Below are 24,033 nucleotides of genomic sequence, written 5' to 3'. Positions count from 1 at the left end.
ATAGGGTTCAGTTTTCAGTCTTTTCTCGCTTTGACCCACGACTTTCCTATCTTTTTGAGTTTTTTCCTAGTGTTTTATCTCATGTTACTCGTGGTCTAGCTGGAACTGTGTTATCCATCCTTTGTAGGTAGCCCCATCATCCTGGTTCTTCCTTTCTATGTATTCTCGTATGAGTTCAACTTTTAAATATTCTTTTATATACAAGCTTCTGAGTCTATCATTTCTGGTTATTCTTTTCTTTCCTTGAAGGCTCAAGATTCACAGCCATATGTGAGAATTATCCTGTAAATTGCTTTGTAAACTTCCATAAGAGTATTCTATTGTAAATACGGTCTTCCTGTTTCTTCCAACACAATTCCTAGATTCTGGAAGGTACTTACTTTATTTTTAAACCTGATTTCAATTTTTTCTTCTGCATTAATCACTACCACAACTTTGGTTTTCATTTGGTTCATTTTCATTCAGTTTTCTGTCAATTTTTAGTTTTAGTTGTTCAATTTTTCTTGTAGATTTTTTTGGTTCTTCTATATTTTCGTTAGTGGGATTTCATCGAAAGCTTTTTCTATTAGATCTTTCCATTTTTCTATCTTCTGTATTTATTTTTTTTTAAACATTTTATTCTTATATGAAAGTTCTATCCTATTATTGTCAATTGAAGTCGCTATTCAAAGTAATTCTTATACTAATACCAACATCTGACAACATTGCTAAAGTACAACTCAAATAACTTTCTTTGTATTGTGTATACTGAAAAAGTCGAAATTTTTGTGTTGAACTCGAAATTTTTTGTCTGTTATAAAACAGACAAAAATAATATCAAGGAAGGTTTATTCACCCTAATTTGCCAAGATAATTTAGAAATGTCTCGATAACTTTGAGTAAAAATGCCATGAAAATGTGTTCATATCAATTATCTTTAACAGGAGAAATATAAAAAGGAGAAAAACGAACGCCATCGGGAACATTTAGCAAGGACTATGAAATTTCCATCACATTATATCAACACCTTCTAAAGAAAGAATCTAATCTCATAAGGCATTAATAATGGCGAAAAGGGAAAGAGAACAAAGAATAGTATAGTAGAGGAGCTTAGGTTTAGTTTTCTTGAAAAAATATACTTTTAACTGTAATCATGGATGAAGTTAAGATACGATGCACATCATTTTCTGGTGAAAATAATAACAATAATGTTGTATAAGAAGATTCAATATCGTAATAAGGAAGAAAAGAGTATAAAGTTAGATTAGAGGCTCTAGAGGAACAACGAATATGGAAAGAAAAAGCTTAGTTTAGTAATGTAGGACGACCAAAATATGAAAACAACGTTTCTTTTGATGATCCCTATAAGAAGGTATTTAATTGCATCATTATAATATTGGACGGATAGCCTCAACACATTAAGAAGCTACTGAATGAAGAAAGGCACAAACTAGAACGGAAAATGATCACCTAGAATAAGGTGATACTAGAAATATAACCATCTGTGTGTTAAGAAATAAATAGTTTCAGTGTTTTCGATTGTCAACATATTTTATTTCAATTATTATTCCAGGAGTAAACTCTTGGTTAGGTTTTTTAACATTTTATATCTTTTCTGAAGAGGCCTCCACCACCAACCTGGAAGATCATGGTTTTATTGGAAACGCCCTTCTCTAAGATGAATTTTTTTCTCCACAGCTGAGAGCTTCATCTGCCCAATTGATTTACGTGTACCCTAATAGCTCGGGTTACCGGTTTCGTCGCGTTGTTGTCTTCGTGTAGGATAATTCTGAAGGGAATTTAATAGATTTGGACAGGACGTTTGGAATGGGAAAATAGTTTGTCCCATATAGCATTGACGATAGGCAATAACCTTGTTTTAGATTTTTCGTAGCTGAGTTAGTCTGGAACAAAAATTGAACACATCAAAATCAAACAATTAATGCGGTATTTAAATGTAGAAAGAATATCAGGCAACGGAATACCTAAACAGGATAAAGTGGACACGAAAAAAGAAAAGATATAATTAGCTGGTGAAAGGGTAAAGATAAGGGAATTTAGGAGAAATAACTAATATAAGATCTATGACAGGATATAGATAGATGGCGGTTAGAAATCGGAAGACGTCGGAAAACGTTGTAAGCCGAGCAATAATAAAATCTCCTTCGGAAGCCGAAGCAGCGAAAAATTCAATTTTCAACAAGATTCACCTCATTTTTTTATAATTCCAATCGCAGAAACCTTCTTTTACATATCTTCTAGAGGTCGTACGCCGATTCATTTTTTTGTCGATATTCGAATATCTCTAATAAGGAGAGAGAGGTTTATTTCTTTGACTGGTTTCGATGCTATTCGATTTCATCAAAACAATCCAATATACGGTCGGAATCTCGAATCCAAACTGAAGATAATCCAATACTGTTATTAGCAGTTGCTCGCCACCAGTCAGTTATTTCGTCGTAGTCACCCATGATATGGAGAAAAATTTAATTTTATACGAGGTGTATCTAAAATATGAAAGTGTTCAATACTCCCTTTAAGCTAAATATCATAACATAGATTGAATTATTTCTAGATACACAACGTATTTTTATATAAACCTATTTTTGAGATATGGAAATTTTGACCATACTCCGCTGAACGCAGAACATAAATTTTCGTCGTTTACAGATATTTCTAACTTGGAAGTTGCCAGATGGAAATTTCAACTCAAATTCTTATATATTAGAAAGTATAATTTTGTTTATAAGCAATAAAAATGTCCACCACTCTTGTCCATGAGGTCTTCAGCGACGTTTTTTTTTCAAAACTGTATTACTATGGTTAATAAAGTTCAAAAAGCTGATGAAGCGATACCAAATCTCTCTACATCCTCATATTTTATTGGAAAGTATGGCGGAGAAAAACTTACTCAGAATGTTAAGAAAAGAGGGCAAAAGATAAACCGAGATTTGATTTCTTAGAAAATGACCAAATTTGGAACATACGGGCTAAGAATCACACATAAAGCTGGAGCAGTATGCAATATTTTTCATGCAGACTTATATGCAATCGAAAATTGAGTCAATTTAGAAAAATCCTTTTATTCTATAGTTAAATAACCATTAGAGCTCTAGCTCTAATGTCCAAGCTGGTTTCAGAGTACTTAAACAAGTCAAATGAGCTAAACCGTAAGAATAAGGTTACTAAAGGGTTTCGGGATAGATTGGAGTGGGGAGCGATAAACCCTTTATTGAAACTGAACTTTTCTGTGGAATCAACTACAAGACAATAAAAGGAACGCTAGAAGAGAATGTAGGTAGGCAAGAAATCAGGTACTGGAATCTGGTTGGGTATTGCTGCCTGAATGGATACCTGAAGACGCTAGAATAAGTAGGGATAATACGTACAGATTCTGCTACATACAGAGCCAAACCTTTATCCATGTAACGAAGTGTGAGAGAGGATAATCCAGTGAAGGGGACACTTTAGGTAAAGTAATAGACAAAAATAATAAAACGTCCACATATACGAGTATTAAATACTGATATTATCTGGTTCCAATAAAATTCAAATTTCTGCAAAGTTCCAGTAGTATCGAGTCTTATTGACTAATTTATGCAGCTCTAAGAGTAGTCTAGAAGTCAGGGGAATGGAGCTCGAAAATTTTAGAAACTTCGGCATCCTATACGATAAAACAAATTCTCCGCTTTTTTTACATAAAAAAAAAACAACAAAACGAACTGGTTTCTTGATTTCCTGTGTAGTTTACATGACAGCAAGCATCCTCGGGAATTTATTTTATAAAGATAAAGATTCTAAGGATGTTGACTTTTAGAGAAAATCATATATAAAAAATAAACAATTCACCCAAAGTGGATATCATATGAAGGAGATAAAGAATATCATCTATAGAAAGGACAATAATCAGAAAATGGTCATAAAATGTCCTAAGAATGTCAATTACATAACAAGATAGTAGTTTTGTTTTGAACTAATGTTAATTATTGAATTCTATAATAAACTTATAAATCTATCCAATAGGATACTTCTCGACATAATAATTTTGAAAATACAAATTTTCGTCGTCGCACAATTTTTGGTCTCTTTTTTGTATTACGAGAAAGGCCGATTGAAGACACAGAGAGATCCAGACAGTATTAAGATAATATGGATTGGACCATTTCAATATTAAGTCATGAAAGTATCAAATCCATCGCTGGTATAAAACAGTATTGAGTGTAGAAATTATCTATTATCTAATGTTGCTTTTATAACAATGGAATTATACAACAAACTTTCTTTTGACTATCGTTTAACGATAGAAAGCAATCAAGATCACGTGAATATCTTTGAGGTTTAACTAGCAATGTTATAGAGCTTGTTGATCGGACAAATTTATTGAATACATCATTTTGATTAGTATAGATAATTGAATCTGATAATGACGATCTTTGTTGCCATTACCACACCTTCCAAGCTACCTAACTATCGCGGTCTGTAATGTAGCAAGTTTCCTGTTGAAACGCATTAACTCTTAACTGGTAATAACGGAAAATGGAAGTAAGAGGTACGTTTTGTTTCTGAAGCTATTCACTTTAACTCAAACTTCGCAGCAAGTAGCACAGATTACAATATGGGGTGCATTTTGGCACGCTATCAAGTTTGTTGTATATGTTCCTTAAGTTTTCTCTTTTCATAGTGTAGTCACTTAAGTTATTAAGGCGTTTACATCTAAAATAAAACGTAATAAGCTGCAAATTCAGAGACATAATCATTATCGAGATTTGATTCACGTTTCACAATTCTACTTAAAAAATTAGACTAGAAAATATCATCACTAAGAACAGGGGTAGTAGTTTACAGTATATGAAGCTTCCGAACATACAGCTAGGCTGTTGATTTCCTGAATTATTTCAAAGATTCAACAGCTCAAAGATACAGATCTTTGGGTCTAACGACATCAGTTGTGATCAGTTCCGATTGACGAAACTGTGAAGCTGAAACTCACAGTACAGCAACCAAACATTATCGTATGTATCAGTTTTGTTTGAACCAGAGGACCAAGTGAAGAAGATCGTATTTTACAGGGTTCCGCATCACATGATCTGATTTATAGTGTTCTATTCCTAAAGTTTTGTTGTAACTTGTATCCACCAAATTTATCTTTAAGTCATGGTGATAAGCCCACATCTCAAACAGTTCCAAACGTTTGAGCACGTCAGGTCAAGGCTACAAATTTTTTATAACCTGCTCTCGAGCCAAATAAATGATAATATAAATAACAAGGATAAATTTTGGCATGATCTGACAGAAACAGTAGAAAATACATAAGGAAAAATATATCTAGTAGGGGATTATAATGTAAGGATAAGATAGCAAGATGAAATAGATAAGGGAATAATTTGTAAATAAAAAGAGAAAACAAGAAACAATAATGTTTTTTACATAATCTAATAATAACAAATACATAGTTCCTGCACAAAAGTTTACACAAGCACACGGAAAGGGAAGAGTAGAGAGGAAAAATCTATTACTGACAATGTTACAGTGGATAAAATAAACTGAATAGTCATAACTGAAGCGTGGAATGTTTTCAAAACAGCGGTAAGTTAAGGAACAACACAAGTATGTGGAATGTGCAGAACGCCATGGTGGATAATTCAAAAAAAAAAAGGAAAAAAAAGACACATAGAAGCGTTATCTGGCAAATAGAATAATAGAAAACTATGAAAAATATAGAGAACAGAGAAAAAAGGGAAATATATTGTAGCCGAAATGAAGAAAAATATTTCGACAAACGTCTGAAACCAGAAATTATTTTACCAACCATTTTTGGAATGTCAAGTCATATTTTGATAAAGACCGAAGTAGGTCGAAAACTGAAATTTTTAACCTGTTATTTTCGTAGTGAGATTATGACAAAATTAAACTCCAAAGTGTACTTACTCTGATATATTTCCAAGCTATCAACTATTTATGTAATCATCGTCTAGGAATCAATTAGTTTATAATTACGGTGTGTTAAATTTTGTAATATCTTTTGAAAAATTTGATTCATCAACTTCAATAATCAATATACTAGATGAATATAATGTTGTTTTATATTATAAAACTCAACACACCGCAATTCTTAACTTATTAATTCCCAGATGATGATTACATGAATATTTGAGAGCTTGAAAATATATTAGAGTTAGTACACACGGAATGCTCGTAAGCATATTACCTTCTATTTCTTTATTCTATTTCAATCATTTCATATTTTTTTTGTTTAAGTTTTTCATTTCCTTGGAGAAATTCCAAGGAGAAGGCAGATGGAGGCCTTGGAATTCACAAACAAAGGGGTGATTCGTTGCGTGGAGTAAGCAGATTGAAACTACGGAATCAGATTACTTCTTACTAATCAACGAACAGCTACACAAAACACCTCTCCTCTTTTGATAATTGCTCCAAAATGGGAGTCAGAACGTTTTCTTTGATTTCTTACTTTTCAGATCTTTTGTATACGGTTTTGTTGATAAATTATCTGGATTTCGTCTAAAAACAGATAAAATCTTGACATTTCGACAAACTGCTATCTTCATCAAAATATTTTTATGAAGAGTAAGCTATAGACAAGCAGAAAAGCATATAAGATATAAAATATAAGTTATAATTGTGGGTGTAGCCCCACCTAAATGAAGCCAAAGTAAATAATAAAGTTTTTTTAAAACTTTTTTGTGTAATGTAAACATTGAAATAAATTCAAAGTTAGAATCAAGCTAATTATCATATCTGTTGTAATTTTAACTTTTGTTAGCGTTCAAAAAATGTTAATTTGAGAAAAAGTATTCATTATTCTGGGTTTGTTCCATCTGTAAGTTTAATTTGGAAGAAACTACAGTTTAAATTAGATTTATACCACATAAATACATCAAGTTTGAAGTAGATTTAAGAAATTGTTTTCCAACGGCAATGAATAACAATTTGTTAACATATTCTACGATGTGTTTACTAAATTTGAATTATAAGGAGTAGCTCGAATTTAAACTGTTATGACGAGAACGGGCTACAGATTTTAAAATCCCATCTGGTAACCTATAGGGCATGCAACTATTCACACATTCTTTCAATATTAAGCGTTTGATTTTTGTAAAAAAATGATTATTAAAATTAAAAAATAATAAAAGTTCAATTATGAGGAAATTTTTGTTGAGTGACACTAAAATAAAGGAAGGTGTATTTGTTGGACCCGACTTCAAAAAAGTAATTGATGATCCGGCATTCATTATTGTCTAAATTGAAAAAAAATAGGAGTTTGGTTAGGTAAGTACAAATTTCCTGGCATTGATAATATGAACTATGTACTTATTAAGTGCGGAGGAACAGAGTTACAAAAAGAACTCATGCGACTATTCCAGAAGATTATAACCTCTGGCACTATCCCAGATGAATGGAAATCGAGTACATCCCTACCAATACACAGAAAACATATTGGCAAACAGAATAATGGATAAGGTACCAGCTTCGGAAGAAAAACAAGGATTCAGATCTAATAGATCAACATTAGACGCAAAATTTATAGTTCGTCAGTTGGTGGAAAAGTCGATAGAATTCAATAAACCCATGTTTGTCTGTTTTATTGACTTCACTAAAGCACTTGATAGAATACGCTTGGGAGACGTGGAGCTTTGAGAAAAATAACATAGACTATAAGTACCAACGAGTCATCAAAGAACTTTATACCGGAACCAGAACAGGAATTAAAACTAAGGTAGGACTCTCTGAAGAAGTTCAAATTAACACTGGTGTTCGGCAGGGAGATAGTCTTAGCCCTACCCTTTTCAACATCATAATGGATCAAATTATGGAGGAAGTCAACAAGGTCAATGCAGGATACAGAATGGATCATCGCTCCCTAAAGGTATTGTTTTATGCAGACGATGGTATTGTCGTAGCAGAAAATGAAGATGACTACAACGTTTACTATATAAAATGAAAATTTCTGCCGAAAAATTTAATATGAGCATTTCAGTCAACAAGACACAATCGATGGTAATATCAAAAAATCCTATTAGATGTAAATTGGCAATTGATAGCTAAATAATACAGCAGGTATCAATATTCAATTACCTGGGATATCTAGTGAAAGAAACCTGACAGAGGAGACACGAACACAAGCGATAAACGCATCAAAAGTCAGCCGCTGTCTGAGAGATATAGTGTGGAGAAACAAAGCGATGAGCTCACAGAGCAAGACCAGAATCTATAAAACGTGTGTGAGACCTATTCTCACATATGCCTCAGAAACTAGAGCCGAGACATCAACAACAAAAAGAATAATGAGAACCACAGAGATGAAAATACTGCGAACATCAAGGGAGTCACCCTCAGGGACCGAATAAGGAGTGATGACATAAGAGAAGAGTTAGGCGTACAGGATGTAGTGAGATGAGTCAGGGCACGAAAAAGATTTTGAAGGGATCACTTAGAAAGAATGCCAGAAGACAGATGAACAAAGTGGGCTAAAGCTCAGAGACCGAACACACGCAGACTTGTAAGCAGACCACCGAAGAGGTGGTACAGGATTGAACAGGACATGGTCCTATTGAAAGAGGAAGAAGAAGAAAGATTTCCTCAATATTCTGACTAGCTGGTCAATGCATATTATAAATTTGGGTAGTATGTCCTTGAAGAGACATTTTTAACATTCCCATGTGAAATTTTTTCCGGAAAAATGGGTGCTTTAAGTGACAAGCATGGAGAGAACTTTCATCAAGACATCACCACAATTAACAAGTGCTACAAAGGAAAATGATAACCAGCAATGCTTACTGTTACTATTTGATTAGAGACACTCTGGATTCCGAATATAGGAGACGGTCTACGAAAACAATTTTTTTTAGTGCTGATAATAAAACTGAAATTTCACGACCATTTTTGTAGTTTACATTTTATAAATGGTAAATATATAACAATTTTAATTAAAGTAACTAAAAATTTATAGTCTAACAGTCCGAGAAATCTAAACACAAAGAACTAGTATATAAGACAGCTTCTTTAATGCCTTTAATGTATTCCTGTCTGCATTTTCTTGATTCATAATTCCAATTTAAGAGGTTTTTCGTCGAGGAAGATTCTTATTTAGGCACCACGTTGATTTTACGGTTGCGCTCTTGAATAAAATATAGTTAATGAGAATACAAGAAAAGTAGATGTTATTCTTTTTATCAATAAAAATGTTGAAGATGATATGGAGAGTCATAGACATAAATATAATAAGCCTGTTCGTTTTCAGTAAGTTAATTAAATAAAAATATATTTTTGAATAAATTGGCCTATCTTTATAAATAAATTATATTTAAAAAAAACTCAAAAATCCTCTTCTAGCATTTATCGAGCTGAAAAAACTATAGATCGATAAGTTTGCTACCTGCCATGAGTAAAATCTCAAAGTGATACTAAGGATTTCAAACGAACAGACAAGAACTTTGGATACAATACCAACAGCACAGTTTGGATTTAGGAGAAACCACAGCAAATCTAGCCAATAGAATATACCATTCAAAGATTTTATCCAAAGAGTATTTATTCACAGCGCTAATTTTCCTAGATATAAGCAATGCTTTCTATCGAGTTTGGCACGAGGGCAAAAAATAATAAAAGTTCTTAGTTAAAGTGCAATTATGAGGTAATTTCTGTCAAATATAAAAGTATACGAAGTATGGCTTTTAAAAACGGGTGTTTTTCGTCAGTTTCTTCAAGATGTGCACAGTTTTTCCTTTCAAAGCTCCAACAGACTCAAATCTTGTTCCTTTTAATACTGATTTGGCCTTAGGAAATATGTAGAAGTCAAACAATGCATTTGACTACAAAACTCTTAATGTACAGTGCGGAATGAGGCACTAGTTGCCCACATACTTTTCGCATGTAAAATTGACTGCACACATACGTTGTCAATTTTTATAGATTCAACAATCCACGAATACTTAGTCGATGGTCGGATCCAACAAGATTACCGATTGTTTCGATATTTCCATTAGGTTTTGACGTGGAAACACAACCAGAAAGTGAATCATCTTCAACATCTTTTCGACCATCTTGAAAACGCTTACACCATTCATAAATACGTGGATGCGATGAAAATTCATTACCACACATTGTTCCAATAAATTGTAAGTTTCAGTTGCAGTTTTTCCAAGATTCATATGAAATTGCAAAATAATCCCTTTCTCTATTTTAACAGCCCCTGTATATACTAAGGTAACGGCTATACTGATTTGTCTACAGATAAGGTAGACATCGTATTCGAAAGAGTAGACTTCGAGCTAAACAACTGACAGTCGTTAACCTTTGGCGCATGCGTATTTTCCTATAAAAGCGCTAGTCTAGTTACGTAATATCCACATATTGTATAATTATTTCCTTACTAATTTGAAAAGATAACGAAAAAACTCAAAAACCTCTTGCTTACAGCCTTTCTGCTTTCAATTTGTATCGAATATAGCTCAATAACACTAGGCAACACTCAAAGTTACTTGAACAAAATCTGTAGTGCATTTTATTGTTAGCGCCTCGAAGAAGAAAATCAGTTTCTGTCATTAACGTCTAAAATAGTTTCAAAATTTTCTTACCAAATTGTCTCCTACCATTAACCGAGCTGAAAAAACTATAGGTAAGTTTGAATACAATACCAACAGAACAGTTTAGATTTAGAAGAAACCACAGAACCAAACTGCAAATCTTGAGACTATAGAATATACTATTCAAAGGTTTTATCCAGAGAGGATTCATAGCGCTAATCTTCCTAGATAGAAGCAAAGCTATACTAAACCGATCATAAAACTTCTGAGCACGCCCTTCAAAGACAAGAAGTTTCAGGTGAAAGTTACAAACAAAAAATCGGAGAATACACCATTACAGCTTTATGTGGGAACGATACCGCAATAGCAACATGAGTGTGAAGGTAAAAAATCTCACGAAAAGACTCCAGAATGGTGTAAACGAGATTGGCGAATGATGCAAAACATGGCAAACAGAAGTAAACTGTGAGAAAAGCCAATACGTTCTCTTAAGAAAAGAAGGATCCGCCGAAACACAAAAATGAACGACGAAGAAATCCAGTTGATAAAAAAAATCAAACGCCTCAGCGTAACGTTGGATCAAGGTCTCACTTTCAATGAACACGTCAAAAACACCGTCCACAAAGTGTGATCCAGACCATGTGGTTCAATCGGTAGAAAAACAAGCTGAAGACGAAACAAAACTCAGATTTATCAGAAGTATAATAATTCATTTGCATGAGGACACACATTTGAAATGAACAGAACAGAAACTACAGCTCCAACAAAACATAACGCTGTAAATGTCCAAAGGGCAACAAGAAACGAGAAACTATACAGAGAAACAGGACCGCGAAAAGTATTGAAAATCATGCATGACAGGGCGAAAAAGCTATTCGAGAAGCATCCTAACGAGGTATTAAGGAAGCTAATCAGATACACCAGAAAGTATAATAAGAAACAGGGGAGGCCGAGAAAACAAATAGATCGATAGGTTAGGTTAGCGAAAAAATACAAAAAAAAACACACACAAAACACTTCATAAGCAAGTGCCGATTTATAGATCGCGGACAGCTATAAAGAATGCGAATGACCACTCGGTTTAGATTTTCTTTTGCCAAAGAAGACTGAAAAGGGTTTATCCAAGGCATCGAAAACACAAACACATACATTAACTTGTCCAGGCAACCAAGAAGACAAGAGTGTATAGCCAACAGGCTAATTCTCAACAAAAAAATTAGACGCGCGAAACTGCGACGCGAACGAGGATGAAGACCTGTCGTAAATGGGTGCTATGTCCTAAGACTTCGCATTCATTCTCGGATTTATCCGAGAACAGGTGCTTAGAAGGACGGACTTCTTTACGCGCGCGTGAAAAATGATTTTTGTCATAAGAAAATTAACCGCCTAACGCACCTGTTATATTCCAAAAAGTATCAAAATTTGATAAGTTTTTTTATCGCATTTGTTTAGTTCCTAGTTAGTAACCATCTGGATCGTATATCAAAAACTCAACAAAAGCGTTTATTTTTCGTAAAAAATAAATAAAAAAGGACCATTCTTGCGTAACCGAGTTAATTCAGGGATACATATATCATATATACGACTCCAATTATGCAATCGATTTAGTCTCTGAGAAGTAAATTGTACTTGGGTTCAAGCGGGTTCACATTTTTCATTACGTCTCCAAACCTTCCAATATTCGTCTCCGATGTTGCTCCTATCGTCCTATCGTTCATTCGTTGTATCTTGAGTAGACGTAGGATAAACCCAAAATCAGCTTTTTCTGGTATCCTCCACTAAAATTCTCTTCTCTCAAACATAGTGCAGTCATTACTACATAGCAATAATTGATTTTTCGAATATTTTGCACAAGCCCTTTTGTTCCTATCCCAACCTTAAGTAGTAATAAATAATCAGAATACATCATACACACTTCTGATTCGACTTCGATCAGATGGTATTCCCCGAAAACGGATCTTTGTGGGATTGTTATGATGACGATATTTGGAACAAGAAGATGGAGAAAATCGCAAAAAATTTATTTCGGTAAAACTTACAAAAGCATATTAATAACGTGTTTTTCATATAGAAAAGATTTTTTACGTTTCGATATTACTGCATATGTTATAAAAGTATGATAATAGGGGTGGATAAACTCCAGGGAACTGGGAACCTTTAACCAAAGAAGATCTATTGATTGTATTAAGTTGAAACAATTAACGAATACTAATGGGAGTCTTTTCGAGGCATCGCTGTCTCAATGCATTCCTGAGGTGTTAGTGTACATTCTGTTCGTAGAGGATGAAATGTGAACAACTACGGAGCTCCAGTACGATACATAAGAGAGTGCATGAAACAGAACCTGAAAATCGGATAGAGCTATACGATATCCTGAACTTTTTGAAAGGAGTGAAATTAATAGATCAGCAGTAAATACTCCCACAGTATCACAGCAAGAAAAGGGACAACTAGATTTGTAATTTAGTGTTGATATTAATGTTGTCAATTGCTTAAATAACTCTTCTCTATAAGCCAACATGTTTCAAAGTAATTTTAGGAAAATAATTAACTCTGTATTCTTTACTTCAACAAGATATTGAAATTTCGTCTTGAATGGCTTGGTAGCAAATTATTATTAGAAATATTGGATGAACAAAATCTAGAAGTGTATTTGTTTGTTTTTATGTTAGACTGGAAACTTTTAAGACAACTCTTGTATAATCATTAATTTTCGTGCGAAAAAAAGCAATAAAATACTGTATTCTGGCTGCTTTGAATTTTTCCTAAATCCGCAAAAACTGTAAAGGTTCATATATGCGGCATTTCGTACATCTCCCGTTGAGATATTGTCAATTTCATGTTGTTTGGCAGTATTTTTGGGGCTTACCATCCCCTATAACGCGAGCTGCGCGAAAGATATGAAAAAATGAACATAACGGAGATCAAAAAGGTATTTAATTTTCACATATTTCAGAGGAAAAAAGTAATCTCACAACTGGGTTAATTTCGCATTCAATAAATTCATCAATTAGAAGGTATAATACACAGTTAATGAATTTTCATAAAATATTTCTTCTTAATGAATTTAAAGAAAGTTTGAAAAAATCGAGGTTTATGGTACGATAGCTAAATATTGTGCTACATTAACTTCAAGCTCAAGCTCAAGCTCAAGCTCAAGCTCAAGTTCAAGCTCAAGCTCATGCTCAATGTCGCCTTATAGTGTAAACCTGTGAACTCACCTCAAGGTGTTTTTGCAAGCAAAGGAAAAAACCAATGAGTAGTTGGTTTATTTAGGAAAATTTTGAATCAAAACCTACAAATTAATTAAGACAACTGATTTTTTCATTGTTTTATCATATAAAAGAGAGCAGTCATACGAAAATAAAACATAGACTTTTCATTTTTGTCTAGAGGTAATTATACTTATGGAACACCAAGTAAACTATGAACTAACTGAAGCAAATGAGGTGGTTATGGCATGAATTTGAGACACATATTAGGAACAGAATGAAAACAGTTATTAATAATACTTGTGGTTTCAATTATCATATAAAATTTCGATCATTGTCAGGCAATGATATCTCTTTAAATATTACAGAGTTCGAACTTACCGGCAGTGATTTTTTATTTTCGTTAAGGTTTGTAAGCTGAGTGAATGACAAAGATACTATTGGTGACCTTTTGTGCGGCATTGTTTGCCATTCATCTCTACTTTGTACTCCAAATACCAACGATTAAAAATAATAAAAATGATTGTTTGCTTGAATAATTGAAATGAATTTTTTTATTGAAAATTAAATTGGCCAATACAAAACACAACCACTCGCCACCAAAGATCAAGCCAGAATAAATGTTACTGACAAAATAAAACTTCTACATTTCATTTTGTTCCTTTTTTCTCGCGAGAAATATTGAAAAATGACGAATTATTGTCAGTAGTACTCGTCGAAAACTTTAAAAATACAGTCAGTCTTGAGAACCTACTTTTAACGTCCTAAATGACCTTTTAATTTGAAAGAACCTTTAGTTAAAGTGTCAGCTAGTGTGTAGATTATAAAACCGGTCTTAATACTCTTGTAGATACAAGCATGTTTTAATCTGTAGCGATTGGATTATTTTTACTAGATCTTAACTGAATCTACACTACCACTACTCCAACACCACAATTACACTGTTTCTCGCGTGTTTCGATAATCGTATTCAAAGACTGACACGTGGTTATCGAACAGCAGGTTACACCGTGTAATTTTGAGTGTTGGTGTAGTGGTAATGTAAACAGCGTGTTCAGCAATGGTTCTAGAAATTCCAACTTAACTGCGAGGTTTGATAAGACTAGAATCTCCGGCAGTACACAAGTAATAGTTGTTTGGATATTATCAATCAATTAAAAGTTTATCCCTTTTATTTTGTTTTCGATTTTGGCGAAGAGACTGAGACTAAAAAAGTGCTAAGGAAGCCAACGGAACATTGTAATCTTTACATGGTGATAATTTAGTGAATCTGAAGACTATTTATATATGGTATGCGGGTCCACTTAGACACGAGGAACGTTTTTTACTATAGAAACAGAAAACATGGATAAAATCAATCGTTTAAGCTGATTGGAGAACTATTGTAGAACTGTGCTCTTTTCCTTTGGAAGGATCTCCCTGTTTTATTCCTGTGTTGGTCTGGAAACATTTTGATTTTTTTTGCCTTTTTTGGAATACTAAGATCGTTCATAAAGCTGTTAAAATGGTTTCTGTTCACACTACCGTCAGATTTTTGGAAATCTATGAAGACTGCGTTTATCTCAGAGTGAAAATGTGGCCTGTGGCTGAAAACGCATTAGTAGTCTCCGGAGAAGCCTCCTCCAAATTTTTATCTATGGCATTAGTCAAGGTTGTAGGTTATATCTAGTAGCGCTAAACCTCTGTAGTTTCCGCACATTTTTTTACTCTCTTCAGTATTGGTACTATTATCGCCTTTTCCCGCATTTCTGGTATTATCTATTTTTCCCATATACTTTGTATGATAATGTATTGAAAAATATTAACAAATTATTTTTACGTATTCGTAGCAAATAAATCTAAGTGCCGCCCAAGAACACGTGGGACTGGAAGCATTTAAAATATTCATTTCTATTTCAGTTATTGGTAGTTACGGTTCGCAATGTTTTATTTAATGCCTGTTAAAATTATTTCAATTGGTTTTTTTGGATCCTAGTTGAGTTTATGATATAAAAAAAATGGGATATCAACATTCAAGAAAATATAGAATATCAATATTTCTAAAAAAGCTTTTTTCGTATTTTCCACGACGATATAACTTTATCATTAGGTATCTCTATTTGAGAAGTAGTTTTTTCAATATGAATGGTATAAAAAACAAGAAATGTCTTATCCCTTATGAGAGAGAAAATGTCCATATGTATACGATGAATAACAGCTCAAAATCCTTCCAGAATAGAGTTGGTATAGATAGAATGTATGGCAATTGTAGATGAATAGAGCATGCTGAGTTGGAAAATTTAATATTATTATTGACGCAAGTAGTTTTTTCTTGAATTATGTACAAATACTTACGTAGTACTTGTAGTAGTAGTAGTAGACGAGGTAAGAGGACAAGTAACTAGAGAAAATAAGGTCGTGGATGTCTCCAGAACGTGGTTGAACGGAACAAACACCTGAGACTAGAAAAAAAGGCATGAATTTACAAAGCGACAGAATCTCGGGATCTCGGGAAAAAACACTAGTAGACTGAGAAAGAAGCGAAAACATGAGACAATTATGCGACGTAGATAATATTAAAGAATGGTATCAGAGCGTAAAAAAAATTGGAATCAACATACAAGGCGAACGGCAGACGATAGACTGGTAAAAATGGTAAGGAATAAATCTCCAACTGGCATACGGAGTAGAGATCGACCGTGGTAGAGGTAGAGGGACAATTTAGAGTCGGGATGAGGAAATATATCGAAAAAGAAACAAGTGTTAGACCTATTATGGAAAAAAGGAAGAGACGTACGTAGTACAAAATAATGTAGTGAATGAAACCTAAAAGATATATACAGATAATAGTCCTTCACTCTCCAAAGTAATCAACTTCTACCTAAGATAATTACTAATTCAGCTATTTTTAAGAACATTGCGTCATACCATTGACGACAGAGGGTAGAAATATCCAATAATCAACCCTTTAAACCATAAATGTCATACTTCGAGATACCATTGATGATTTTATACAGAAAGCATAGAATGTAGTATGTTTCGAAACGAAATAATGAAAGGAAGTTATAAAATGGAATGATTCTATTTCGAAGGAAACTAACGGTTTTCATCGCTCCTTTATATAACTGATCTAGGGCTGATAAATGAAAGTAGGTCGCAATCACAACGGAATAAAGTAAATCCTCGTCTCTCCCGGCCATTGTAGGCGAATACTCAATGTTTGTTTTGAAAATTGCATGCACTCCAATTTTCAATTAACTAGAGAGATTGATTGGAAGAATTCTGATCAAGATAACATGGATTAGTTGCATTGACTAATGTCGAATACTAATCTGCGAATTTTTTATTATCATCACGTTATTGCCAGATTTTTTTTTTCGAACTCAATTTTCAATTTAATAAAATATTCTTAAATCTTCTTTCATTTTAGGTCTAACACTATGTAGGGTATTTTATTAAGAATTATCTATGAAATGATGGGAGAATTCAACAGAAAGACTTCGAATTATAGTAAATTATATAACGAGGACAAAAATTAGGACACGAGCCTCAGGGGAGTGAATAATATCCATTATATGTAAGTAGAACACTGTATTTTGTCTACGACTATACAAAGAAAAAGTCAAAAAAATAACAGATTCTGATGTTCTTACTTAGCCTATTCTAATTAAAAATGGAACATTATCTTTATAAAAAAACGACTGATCAAAACAGATATTGTATACAGAGTGTCCCGCATAAGAATCGGCAAATAGGGGAAGCTAAAAAATATGACGGGGGCGATAATAAGTATTTAATGTTAATTTAAACGAAGCGATGATTTGTGCAATTTTATTTGATTCTTATAAAAAGCATTGTATAATTGTTTTTTGGTACATAATATATTGAGGCATTTTCTTTCAACTATTTTTTTATGTGAAATTTTGTTGCAATTCCCCGAAAAAAAAATTTCCTTAATATTAAATCCTCGGTAAAGGGGTGTGAAGATTTTCCCTTAAAAGAAAACAAGCTTTGATTTTTTATTTTCAAATTTCTATACCTCAGTGGAATTTAATAGCATCCCGTCGACCATGGACAGATTTATTTCAGAATTGAATGCTCTACAAAAGTGTCCATTGCGGCCAAGCCGTAACTCGAACCGGCGAGGTTCCACAGGCGTTTAAACTTGATTTTTCAATTTTTGTTTTGAAATTATCTCGTGAATGACAAGAGCTACAAAAATATTTAACCTGTCAAATTATCTATAGATGCAAAACCTTTTTCTACAATCGATACTAACATATTTATGACATATTTAAGTAATGTAATTTGAGTATTTGTAAGTATTTACAAAAACTTGATTATTAAATATTTCCGAAAATATTGATTTTAGTGACTTGGTGCTTTAAATCTTTTTTGTAGAATATTGAATTATCTACAAATCTGTTGTCAACATTTTTTGTAGCTCTTTACATTTATGATGTAAATGCGAAAAAACGTGAATTTTATTGAAAAATCAAGTTTATAGAATTGTGCTACCTCGCCGATTCGAGTTATGGGTTAGTCGCAATGGACACTTTTGTAGAGCATTCAATTTTGAAAAAAACCCGTCCACGGTCGAAGTAATGCTAGGAAATACCACTGAGATATAAAAATTTTTAAATGAAAAATCATAGCGTATTTTCTTTTAAGGGAAAATTGCAACAAAATTTAGCATAAAAAATAGTTGAAAAAAAAAGCCTCAATATATTATGTATTAAATCAGCATTAAATACTTTAGGGCCTCATAACTCCCCGATGATGCAAGTTATTGCCCGCAATGGTGATATTTTAGCTTCACCTATCCGTCGGTTCTTATGCAGGACACTCTGTATACAATATCTGTTTTTTTTTATAAAAAATTGGTACATTAATAATTAAAATAGGCTAAATAAAAATAAGAACATCAGAATCTGTTATTTTTTTGACTTTTTCTTTGTAAAGTCATAGAAAAAATACAGTGTTCTACTTACATATAATGGATATTATTCACTCCCCTGAGGCTCGTGTCCTAATTTTCGTCCTCGTTATGTAATATACCATAATTCGAAGTCTTTCTGTTGAATTCTCCCATCATTTCATAGACAATTCTTGATAAAATACCCTACATAGTGATAGACCTAAAATGAAATAAGATTTGAGAATATTTTATTTAATTGAAAATACTAGGAAATGCCATTGAGATATAAAAATTTAAAAATTAAAAACCCGAGCTTCTATTTTATTTAAGGGGAAGTTTTTACACCCATTGGTCGACGACTTAATATTAATATTAGGGGCCTTAACTTTCAGAAAATTTCATTATGGACACAAAAAAATTGTTGAAAAATAGCATCCTAAAATACATACGAGGGTGGTTCAAATATAAACCAGATTTTGCTAATAAATTTCATTATCATGTTATAGACCTGAATTTTTACAATTTGCCTAGATAGTCGCCAACACACCCTACAGCTACCACTTCCTTGAAAGCTTTTGTATGCCCTTTTAATGAAAATCTCTCGTCTTGTTACGTAATTATTCATGCCCGAAAGATTTTACCTCCGCGCCGCTTTCGAATCTCAGTCTGCAAAGTGCCTTTTTCAATGAACCAAATAAATAATAGTCGCATGACAACCTATCGGGATTATAAGGATGGTACTCCAGTGCTTCTGAATCCAAACCGTTCAACATAAGTCGAGTTGGCGATGTCTTGCTGCAATATCGCACTACAGATTGAAACATCGCGTAGTTTTGATCTATAGGCGGGTCTCACCGTGCTTTTTAAGAGGTTACTATAAAACTGCGCGTTTACAGTTCGTTGTTCAATGATCGAATCAACCGAAATTACTTCTCACGTGTCTTAAAACACGGTTCACCTTCTCTGCTAACAGTGTAACCTTCGCTATAACTGTCGCGCCATTGTTTGTCTTCCTCTACGTCATAGACGCGCATTTACTTTTCGGAATTTAGTTGAGTACCAAAGTCTCCTAATTTGATAACTTCTACAGCGCTAACGTTCTAAATTGTAACACTTGTACTAACATATGGCAAGTTTGCCACCATTTCTGAGCTTCTTCTGAGAGCGGAATACCATTCATACACTTGTGTCTTATAAAAACTCCGAATTACTCAAGTGGTTATCGATAAATTTCTGCGGATTTAACTTTATCTTCAGCTGTTCCCTTCGCTTCGTAACGGACCAGTGCAGCCAATTTTACGATAACAAATTTTTCGCGCCTTTATCCAAAAATTCCGCTTTATATTAGAACCACCCTCGTATAAAATGTCATTATTCTTTATTTTGCTGGGAAGCAAATGTTTAGTATTTTTTGATTTCCCACGTTGAAGTCTTCTAACATCGAGTTACCACTCGGTATTATAAACTTTTGTTGAGTCCTATAAATGATAATATACAGTTCCTTAGGAACTGGTAGGGCTTTTTAAGGGTCTCTAAGGATAATTCAGTTTCCCTCGAAAAATTGAAATGTAGACGTTTATAAAACTAGGTCAAAAATTCGTGAATAAGTCAAGTCAGTACATTGTTAATAATATCCAGAACAAGATAGTCCTGGAAGTGAAAATATTCACTGAATGTGACTTTAAAAAAGGATAAAGTTGTGAATAAAGGAAGTTATATGTGTTTCCATTTTTCAACTTCTCCTTTACACTTTGCTTCGTAGTTTGTTTGTTTGTGAGTGAATTCTCAAATCGCTACACAATTTTGAGGTATTTAAACAGCTCAAATCCTTCTCAAACTTGAAACAATTACTTAAATGTGATGTAATGTTTGTTCCTAATTTTGATTAAGAAAGCTTTATTAATTAATTGAAATAACTACTTTAGAATTTCCACGTGAAAACTAATTTTTTTTCGTAGCAAATACGCACATTTGAGATTTTATACGAGGATGGTCCCAGAAGTACTTGGCCCTACAAAGAAAACACAAGAGTTTTGGAAAAAAATATGCAGTTTCCATTGTTATCTCCATACACTTTCCCCAGCGATGTTCAATAAGTTCGATAACCTTTTATTAATAAGAATCGTCAAGTTCCTCAAAATTCCACCGAGCCATTTTTTCAAGTCTGGGTACAGAAAGTAATCCGAGGGGGTTAAATTTGGTGAAGAGGGTGCATGAGATAGCAATTCAAATTTTAATTCATTAATTTTGGCCATTGGAATAACGGATGTGTAAGCTGATGCATTGTTTGACGAAACATTTTCTTCTTATCCAAATGCGGCCGTTAATAGTTTTTCCTTTCTCAAAATAGTCAATGGACATTATCCCACGCGGATCCCAAAAAACTGACGACATGACCTTGCCTGCAGATGGAACGGGCTTTGTCAGGCGGTTCTCCATACACAATAATAGCTTACAATGAAACTTTGTCATATCTGACTGTCAAAAATTCATTCAACATAGATATACTCGAGTCGTTGTTATAAAATTTGAATTCAGTTTCTAGTAAACGACAATCCATAGATTTTTTATATTGATGGTACTGATTCGTTCGAAATACTTTTCCAGATACTTCAACAGACGCAAATAATGAAGCAGACTGATAATTTTTACATAGAATTTGCAAGTTTAAGTTTATTTTTACAATGAACTTAATAATTTAGTTTAATATGCAGTGATTACACGTAATGAAATCATTTTAACGCTCAGGTCAAGCTGCACATCAATGCTAAGAAGAAGAGAAAGTGTAAAACCATCACAGTTAGTTTTGCGATAAACGAGGTGGATTCTAATCTTAAGGCACTGGTTAAAAAATACTTCACACAAGAAGACAAAGCCGTTGCTTACAAAAATTGTCTACCATCAGTCTTTATTTTAACTAGCTATCCTCATTTCCTATCGGAACTGATCTTATGATTGGAAAAATAATTAAAAGCCCCCTATTTCAATACAATTTCACGCCTCTTTCACGTCGAAGTTACTAAAACGAGTTGTGAGGATATCGTATCCGGAGGAGATGGAATTTCTAGTGAGTCATTAAAAAACTTGCCTTACGTGACTTATTCTAAGCTCTACGCCTATTCATAGTCTGTCAGGTATTATCCTATTTTCCTCTATCTTGTGAACCTGCTTACACGATTTTATGCATTCTAAAACCCGACAAAAACCTTACAAAGACTCTATCTTTTCACCCATATCGCTTATCAACAGAACTCAATCTTTGTACGTCTAAATCAAGCCATAATCTTACCAAACACACCTTTTTCATACTTTTGATTACTACTAGGTAGCTCATTTCGTTGAATCCCGAAGGAAAACTTCTCAAATCACCTTGGTTTCTAGCCAACGCTTGGTTTCTGCTCAACATACTCCAATAGCTATTTAATTTGTCTAGTTATTTCGCCTTATCGTTATTATTTCCTCAAATTATTAATTTTTTCCAAACGGAATAGTAGATTAACGCACGTGCAAGCTTCTGTTGCGGAAAATTTTTCTTGTCTCTGTAACATAGGTTAAGTAGCCCTCGTATACGTTTAATGATAATATTTTATTTTTTAAAACAATGTATATTTATCTCTAACATAAAATATTGAATAGTATAAAATTTCAATTTACTTATATGTCTTAAATCACATTCTTTTTGAATTTAAATGAGGCTTACCTGGAAAATTCTATGAGGCGAACGTTGTACCTATAATTTTTTCATATGCAGCAGATTCGTACAAGTACGTTGTTGAAAATTATCGTGGAAAATTGCAAAGTTGCGTTTTTAGGGAAAATGAAAAAGGGTTTCCAAAACTCGTTCAGTAGATTCAATTAGTATCGATCAACTAAAGGTGAAAGAAAAGCTTTACTACAATAAAAATCGACATATAGAATGAAGATTTTCAATTTAATTTTCTCCAGTATAAACAATTCTCAACGCGTGATAGAGCTTCTTTTATCGAAAGGGAGAGGATTATATAGATTCAATTCTATTTTGAAAGAATGTTGTGATTTAATTGAGGCAACGAAATAAAAGACGTCTTTTTTTCATTTATGTTAGAAATGCTTTGTGAATATTAACATTCCACAACTTTTTTTTTACTTTTCACGACACTCTGTTACATTTTAATATCTTTGGACATTCTACAAGTTTTTATTACTTTTTAAAAAAGAAATTAACCATCATTAGCTAACTTATATAACTTTTTATATATTTGATTTAATTTACCTTACTTTTCTACGATTTCTGAAATTAATTGATAAATTGATTTTGTTTATTGTTTCAATGCATAAAATTTAATAAATTTCCGTAACTTCTATTAACATTTATATAACTATTCACTATATCTTCTTATGAAAATTTTCCGCATTTTATAATACCTTGATTTTCATTGAATATTTTCCCATAACTCTCAATAATTTTTTATCACTTTTTTCAGCTATCTATAATTTTTTAAATACCTGTAACTTTTTTATACATTTCTCTAATACTTTTTGTATCTTTTTTCAACTGTTTACAGCTCCTAATAACTTTCTTCAGCTTCTCCGGCATTTATTTAACTCTTCACAAGATTACAGCTTCTTTTGAATATTTTCCGCATTTTATAATACGTTGATTTTTCCTTACATATTTTCTCAAAACTCTCAATAACTCTACATTACATTTTTCAGCTATCTATAACTTTCTAAATATCTGTAACTTTTTTATATACTTCCCTAACACTTCTTGAATCTTTTTTTAACTGTTCACAGCTCATAATAACTTTCTTTAGCTTTTCCAACATTCCTATCATCCTCTATGCGATTCTGATGAATTATACCTCTTTTTAGTATTTCTCTATTTCAATTACCTCTATATAGCTTTGTACAATTCCTAACAAGTTTCTATAATTTTTTCTAATACAACTATCTATAAGATTATACTTTATTTTCTATAGTTTTCTAATACTTTGTGTCCATAATGTCATCAACTTTTAACGAATTTATCAAATTTTTAACGCCTTTCTATAACTCCTTATACCATTTTGAATTTCTGTAACTTTCCCTATAATTTTGAAAATCTTTCAGTAACTTTCAACAACACTTTAGAACTTCCTATAATTCAACTGAACTTTCTCTGTAATTTTATATTAACTTATTTATCTTCCCATTACTCAATATAACTTTAAAAGTTACTTGTGAAGCTTCTAATCAAGAATTTAATATCTCTTTATACTTTTCCTCATAACTTTATTTAATTTTTTATAATTCTCTGCAACTTTCTACAACACTAATAATTCTCTATAACTTTTTTAATTCTGTAAATTTCATTATACTACTTTTTATTATATCTATATATAACTTTTTATTAAATTTCCTGTAACGCTCTAAATTCTAT

At 32.7% G+C, this 24,033-nt stretch overlaps 1 long non-coding RNA gene across 1 annotated transcript; it reads right to left on the bottom strand.

The window, feature by feature from the left end:
- Positions 1–1,511: 1,511 nt before the first annotated feature.
- On the bottom strand, positions 1,512–22,497 carry LOC130440836 (uncharacterized). Its single transcript, XR_008909563.1, has 3 exons — positions 22,333–22,497; positions 21,931–22,171; positions 1,512–1,883 (listed from the first exon to the last, which is right to left on the bottom strand). It is a non-coding gene; the product is annotated as an uncharacterized LOC130440836 (long non-coding RNA).
- Between the last annotated feature and the right edge of the window lie 1,536 nt (positions 22,498–24,033).

Source organism: Diorhabda sublineata, chromosome 2 (assembly GCF_026230105.1).
Source record: "Diorhabda sublineata isolate icDioSubl1.1 chromosome 2, icDioSubl1.1, whole genome shotgun sequence".
Classification (NCBI taxonomy): domain Eukaryota; kingdom Metazoa; phylum Arthropoda; class Insecta; order Coleoptera; family Chrysomelidae; genus Diorhabda; species Diorhabda sublineata.
This window is presented reverse-complemented; position numbering and strand designations above follow the sequence as displayed.